The sequence below is a fragment of the Capsicum annuum genome, unplaced genomic scaffold (genome assembly GCF_002878395.1).
Source record: "Capsicum annuum cultivar UCD-10X-F1 unplaced genomic scaffold, UCD10Xv1.1 ctg5104, whole genome shotgun sequence".
Taxonomy (NCBI): Eukaryota; Viridiplantae; Streptophyta; class Magnoliopsida; order Solanales; family Solanaceae; genus Capsicum; species Capsicum annuum.
In genome coordinates, this window is record NW_025858956.1 from 189,639 (window position 1) to 196,446 (window position 6,808).

The 6,808-nt window shown below is 35.3% G+C and overlaps 2 pseudogenes; both read left to right on the plus strand.

Moving 5' to 3' along the window:
* The first annotated feature begins 2,051 nt into the window (after positions 1–2,051).
* LOC124892826 lies at positions 2,052–4,302 on the plus strand (annotated as a pseudogene).
* A 25-nt stretch (positions 4,303–4,327) lies between these two features.
* On the plus strand, positions 4,328–5,917 carry LOC124892827 (annotated as a pseudogene).
* The last annotated feature ends 891 nt before the right edge of the window (positions 5,918–6,808 follow it).

Genomic DNA, 6,808 nt, shown 5'->3' on the forward strand with positions numbered 1-6,808 from the left:
TTCTATGTATTATTCTCATTATGCACATAAGGGAGGAGCCGTATGAGGTGAAATTCTCACATACGGTTCTGCAACGGAGATTCTTTCAATTGAATGACAACCATAACAGATGTCGGCTCAATCCGAAGGAAATTATGCGGAAGCTTTGCAGAATTATTATGAAGCTATGCGACTAGAAATTGATCCCTATGATTGAAGGTATACACTCTATAATATAGGGCTTATCCATACAAGTAATGGAGAACATACGAAAGCTTTGCAATATTATTTTCGAGCAGTAGAACGAAACCCATTCTTACCACAAGCTTTGAATAATATGGCCGTGATCTGTCATTACGTGCGACGATCTCCACTATAGAAAGAAAAAAAGAAAAATTTAGTAAAGTAACTACTAGAACCAAATAGGCTTTCTACATATGCATCGTCTAAAACAACAATTTTTATCAGCTCTAGCAAAGAAAAAAACTTCATAGAAGTCAAAATAGGAAAAAATAAATATGCCTAGCAACTTTTTCTATGGATATAAGGGTTTAATTGATAGAGAGAGGAAGCACTGTAAAGATCAATTAGTGAGGTTTTCGGCTGATACAGTAATAACTGCGTACTTATCTTATAATGTAAGATTAGAATTAGGAATTAAGTTATGTAATAGAGTCGATCCACTAAGGTCTTGAGCAGCAGTGTAGGATCAGATCTCAAATATAGTAAGTATTTTATTTCTTATGAAAGAAAGTCTTTTTCAAAGATTCTATATAAATTTATCTATGAAACCGAGATAGTTACATTTCAGAAAATTCTACCAGTAGTAGAAATGCCTATGCTTTATTCTTATGAAGGTGGGAAAAAAGATAAAACTAAATAAACGGATTATTCATCAAAATTTCAGTTTGAAACTCATGTATTTAACCTATTTTTCTTTTGGTTAACCCTAAAGCTGGGATAGATCCATGAGAAATCTGATTAGATAGATATGGTATAGATAAAAATGGGACACCAAAAGAATTGACTGTTGAGCCGTATGAGGTAAGAAATTCTCAAGTACAATTTTAAAGGAAGGAATTGTACTACCCACTCCAGCCGGGGAGAACAGGACATTCAATAAGGTGATTCTGAAATTGCAGAGGCTTGGTTCGATCAAGTCGCTCAGTATTGGAAACAGGCTATAACGCTTACTCCCAGTAATTATATTGAAGCACATAATTGGTTGAAGGTCACGAGATGTTTTGAATTAAAGAAGACCCCATTTATTTGTTATCCTTTATTTAGAATTTAGATATTAGTTATAATTAATTATATGTTGGAACCATCAGATCAATTAACTAAAAAACGGATCATTCCTTTGCTTTTGGAAGACCCAATCACATAATTTCATTATCTCCCTTCTAAGACTTCTATTTCACTTCTATATCCATCTTCTATTTTTTAGGAATAAAAAAGACAGATAGAGGAAAAAATAGACTTCTTTTTATTCTATTTATTTATTATTTAATTATATTAATATATTAAATATTAAAATTATTTATTTATATTAAATATTAAAAAATATTAAAATGAAAAAATTCAATTAAACAAAATTCTTATTAGTTATTAGTATTAAAACTAATAAAAGAAACCCTTGAATCACTAAATTTATATATACCAGGGATGTCTCTTAGTAATGTCTAATGGCTACTAGCGTGATTTGGAATAGAGTAATTAGAATCTTCTAGGAAAAAATTAAAGAGCTCCATCTAATAACTTCTATGAATATACACTAGGTTGTACAAAAAAGTCATTTTTGGATCAATCCAAAGCCCAAAAAGGTTTCTAAAAGGTTAAAGGGTCCGTTGAGTGCCTCAAAGCTATGTCATAATAGATCTGAACACTTTCCCTGCATCGACTTCTAAATCATAATTGCTCTAGTAAATAACTAAAGAAAATAGATAGAAGGGAGATAGAAAAATAGAAGAGAAACAAACTAATTATAGATAGATCTCTATCTCTAAGGTTCACTAATTATTTGACTGTTGGCGGGTCTCTTTGTATGTGTTGTCCGAAAAAAGGAGGACTCAATGATTATTCGTTCGCCGGAACTAGAAGTTAAAATTTTCATAGATAGGTTTCCCGTAAAAACTTCTTTCGAGCAATGGGCCAGACCAGGTCATTTCACAAGAACAATAGCTAAAGGGCCTGATACTACCACTTGGATCTGGAACCTACATGTTGATGCTCACGATTTCGATAGCCATACCAGTGATTTGGAGGAGATCTCTCGAAAAGTATTTAGTGCACATTTTGGTCAACATTCTATCATCTTTCTTTGGCTGAGCGACATGTATTTCCATGGTGCTCATTTTTCTAATTATGAAGAGTGGCTAAGTGATCCAACACACATTGGGCCTAGTACCCAGGTGGTTTGGCCAATACTGGGCCAAGAAATATTAAATGGTGACGTAGGCGGGGGTTTCCGAGGAATACAAATAACCTCTAGTTTTTTTCAGATTTGGCGAGCATCTAGAATAACTAGTGAATTACAACTCTATTGTACAGCAATTGGGGCATTGGTCTTTGCAACAGTAATGCTTTTTGCTGGTTGGTTTCTTTATCATAAAGTGGAGCCAAAAATGGCTTGGTTTCAAGATATAAAATCTATGCTGAATCACCATTTGGCAGGGCTGCTAGGACTTGGGTCTCTCTGTTGGGCGGGGCATCAAGTACACGTATCTTTACCGATTAACCAATTTCTAAACGCTGGAGTAGATCCTAAAGAGATATCACTTCCTCATGAATTTATCTTGAATCGAGATCTTTTGGCTCAAGTTTATCCCAGTTTTACCGAGGGAGCAACCCCATTTTGCACCTTGGATTGGTCAAAATATGCTGACTTTCTTACTTTTCGTGGAGGATTAGATCCAATAACTGGGTGTTTGTGGACGACTGATATTGCCCATCACCATTTAGCTCTACAATTCTTTTACTGATAGTGGGTCACATGTATAAGACCAACTAGGGTATTGGTCATGGACTGAAAAATATTTTAAAAGCCCGTAAAGGTCCATTTATAGGTTAGGGCCATAAAGGCCAATATGAGAACCTAACAATGTTATGGCATGCTTAATTATCTCTTAACTTAGCTATGTTAGGCTCTTTAACGATTGTTGTAGCTCATCATATGTATTCCATGCCCCCTTATCCCTATCTAGCTACTGACTATGTTACACAACTGTCATTGTTCACACATCACATGTGGATTGGTGGATTTCTCATAGTTAGTTCTGCCGCTCATGCAGCCATTTTTATGGTAAGAGATTATGATCCAACTACTCGGTACAATGATCTATTAGATCGTGTCCTTAGGCATCGTGATGCAATCATATCCCTTCTCAACTGGGCATGTATATTTCTAGGTTTTCACAGTTTTGGTTTGTATATTCATAATGATACCATGAGCGCCTTAGGGATTCCTGAAGATATTTTTTCAGATACCGCTATACAATTACAACCCGCTTTTGCTTAATGGATACAAAACACCCATGCTTTAGAACCTAGTGCAACGGCTCCTGGTGCAACAGCAAGCACCAGTTTAACTTTGGGGGTGGTGATTTAGGGGCAGTGGGTGGCAAGGTGGCTTTGTTGCCTATTTCATTAGGAACCGCTAATTTCTTGGTACATCACATTCATGCATTTATGATTCATGTGATAGTATTGATACTCTTGAAAGGTGTTCTATTTGCTTACAGTTCTCCTTTAATATTGGATAAGGCAAATCTTGGTTTTTGTTTTCCTTGTGATGGACCTGGAAGAGGGGGTACATGTCAAGTATCGGCCTGGGATCATGTCTTCTTAGGACTATTCTGGTTGTACAATTCAATTTTTGTAGTAATATTCCATTTCAGTTGGAAAATGCAGTTAGATATTTAGGGTGGTGTAAGTGATCAATGGGTAGTAACTTATATCATGGGAGGAAACTTTGCGCAGAGTTCTATTGCTATTAATGGGTTGCTCGGCGATTTCTTATGGGCACAGGTATCCTAGCTAATTTAGTCTTATGGTTCTTCATTGTCCGCATATGGCTTTTTTTTACCTAGGCGCTCATTTTGTCTGGGCTTTTAGTTTAATATTTCTATTCAGCGAACATGGTTATTGGAAAGAACTTACTGAATCCATCGTTTGGGCTCATAATAATTAAAATTTTCTCTTGCTACTCAGCAAAGAGCCTTGAGCATTATACAAGGATGTGCTGTAGGAGTAACCCATTACCTTCTGGGTGAAATTGCCACAACATGGGCATTCTTCTTAGCAAGAATTATTGCAGTAGTATAATGGCTAGGAGTATTTGAAAAGCATTATGGCATTACGATTTTCAAGGTTTAGCCAAGGCTTAGCTCAGCACCCCACTACTCGTCGTATTTAGTTTGGTATTGCACCGCATATGACTTCGAGAGTCATGATGATATTACTGAGGAATGTCTTTATCAGAATATTTTTGCTTCTCATTTTGGTCAATTAGATATAATTTTTCTGTGGACTTTCGGAAATATGTTTCATGTAGCTTAGCAAGCAAATTTTGAGTCGTAGGTACAAGACCCTTTACATGTAAGACCTATTGCTCATGTAATTTGGGATCTTTATTTTGGTCAATCGGCCGTGAAAGCTTTTACTCAAGGGGGTGCTCTTGGCCGAGTTAATATCGCTTATTCTGGTGTTTATCAGTGGTGGTATACAATTGGTTTACGCACTAATCAAGATCTTTATACTGGCGCTATTTTTCTATTATTTCTTTCTGCCATATCCTTAATAGCAGGTTGGTTACACCTACAACCAAAATGGAAACCAAGCGTTTCCTGGTTCAAAAATGCCGAATCTCGTCTGAATCATCATTTGTCAGGACTTTTTGGCATAAGTTCCTTGGCTTGGATAGGGCATTTAGTCCATGTTGCTATTCCTGCATCCAAAGGGTAGTATTTTCGGTGGAATAATTTCTTAGATGTATTACCACATCCCGAAGGGTTAGGCCCACTTTTTTCAGGTCAATGGAATCTTTATGCTCAAAACCCCGATTAAAGTACTCATTTATTTGGTACCGCCCAAGGGGCAGTAACTGCCATTCTAACTCTTCTCGAGGAATTCCATCCATAAATGCAAAGTTTATGGTTGACTGATATTGCCCATCACCATTTAGCTATTGTATTTATTTTTCTCGTTGCTAGTCATATGTATAGAACCAATTTTGGGATTGGGCACAATATAAAAGATCTAGATGCACATATTCCATTGGGGGCGATTGGGGCATAAACATAAGGGTCTTTATGACACAATCAACAATTCACTTCATTTTCAATTAGGCCTTGCTCTATCTTCTTTAGGGGTTATTACTTCTTTGGTAGCTCAACATATGTACTCTTTACCTGCTTATGCATTCATAGCACAGGACGTCACTACTCAAGCTCCATCATATACCCACTACCAATATATCGCAGGATTCATCATGACAGGAGCTTTTGCTCATGGAGCTATATTTTTCATTAGAGATTACAATCAGGATCAAAATGAAGATAATGTATTGGGAAGAATGTTAGATCATAAAGAAGCTATCATATCTCATTTAAGTTGGGCCAGTCTCTTTCTGGGGTTCCATACCCTAGGACTTTATGTTCATAATGATGTCATGCTTGCCTTTGGCACTCCAGAGAAGCAAATCTTGATTGAACCTATATTTGCTCAATGGATACAATCCGCACATGGTCAAACTTCATATGGGTTTGATGTACTTTTATTTTCAATGAGTGGCCCAGCATTTAATGCGGGTCGAAGCATTTGGTTGCCGGGTTGGTTAAATGCTGTTAATGAAAATAGTAATTCGTTATGCTTTATTTTTCTGAAGGTGGGAAAAAAGATAAAACTAAATAAACGAATTATTCATCCAAATTTCAGTTAGAAACTCATGTAATTAACCTATTTTTCTTTTGGTTAACCCTAAAGCTAGCATAGATCCATGAGAAATCTGATTAGATAGATATGGTATAGATAAAAATGGGACACCAAAAGAATTGACTGCTGAGCCGTATAAGGTAAGAAATTCTCAAGTATGGTTCTAAGGGTAGGAATTGAACTAACTATTTCGGCCGGGGAAAATAGGCCATTCAACAGGGAGATTCTGAAATTGCAGAGGCTTGGTTCGATCGAGCCGCTGAGTATTGGAAATAGGCTATAGCGCTTACTCCCGGTAATTATATTGAAGCACATAATTGGTTGAAGATCACGAGATGTTTCAAATAAAAGAAGACCCTGTTTATTTATTATCCATTATTTAGAATTTAGATATTTGTTATAATTAATTATTTATTAGACCCATCAGATCAGTTAACTAAAAAACGGATCATTCCTTTGCTTTTAGAAAACCCAATCACATAATTTCATTAACTCCCTTCTAAGCCTTCTATTTCACTTCAATATTCATCTGCTATTTTTTAGGAATAAAAAAGACAGATAGAGGACCAAATATACTTCTTTTTATTCTATTTATTTATATTAATATATTAAATATTAAAATTATTTATTATATTAAATATTAAAAATTAAATATTAAAAAATATTAAAATGAAAAAAATTCTATTAAACAAATTTCTTATTAGTTTAGTATTAAAACTAATAAACAAAACCCTTGAATCACTAAATATATATATACCGGGGATGTCTCTTAGTAATGTCTAATGGCTACTAGCGTGATTTGGAATAGAGTAATTACAATCTTCTAGGTAAAAAATTAAAAAGCTCCATCTAATAACTTCTATGAATATACACTAGGTTGCACAAAAAAGTCGTTTTT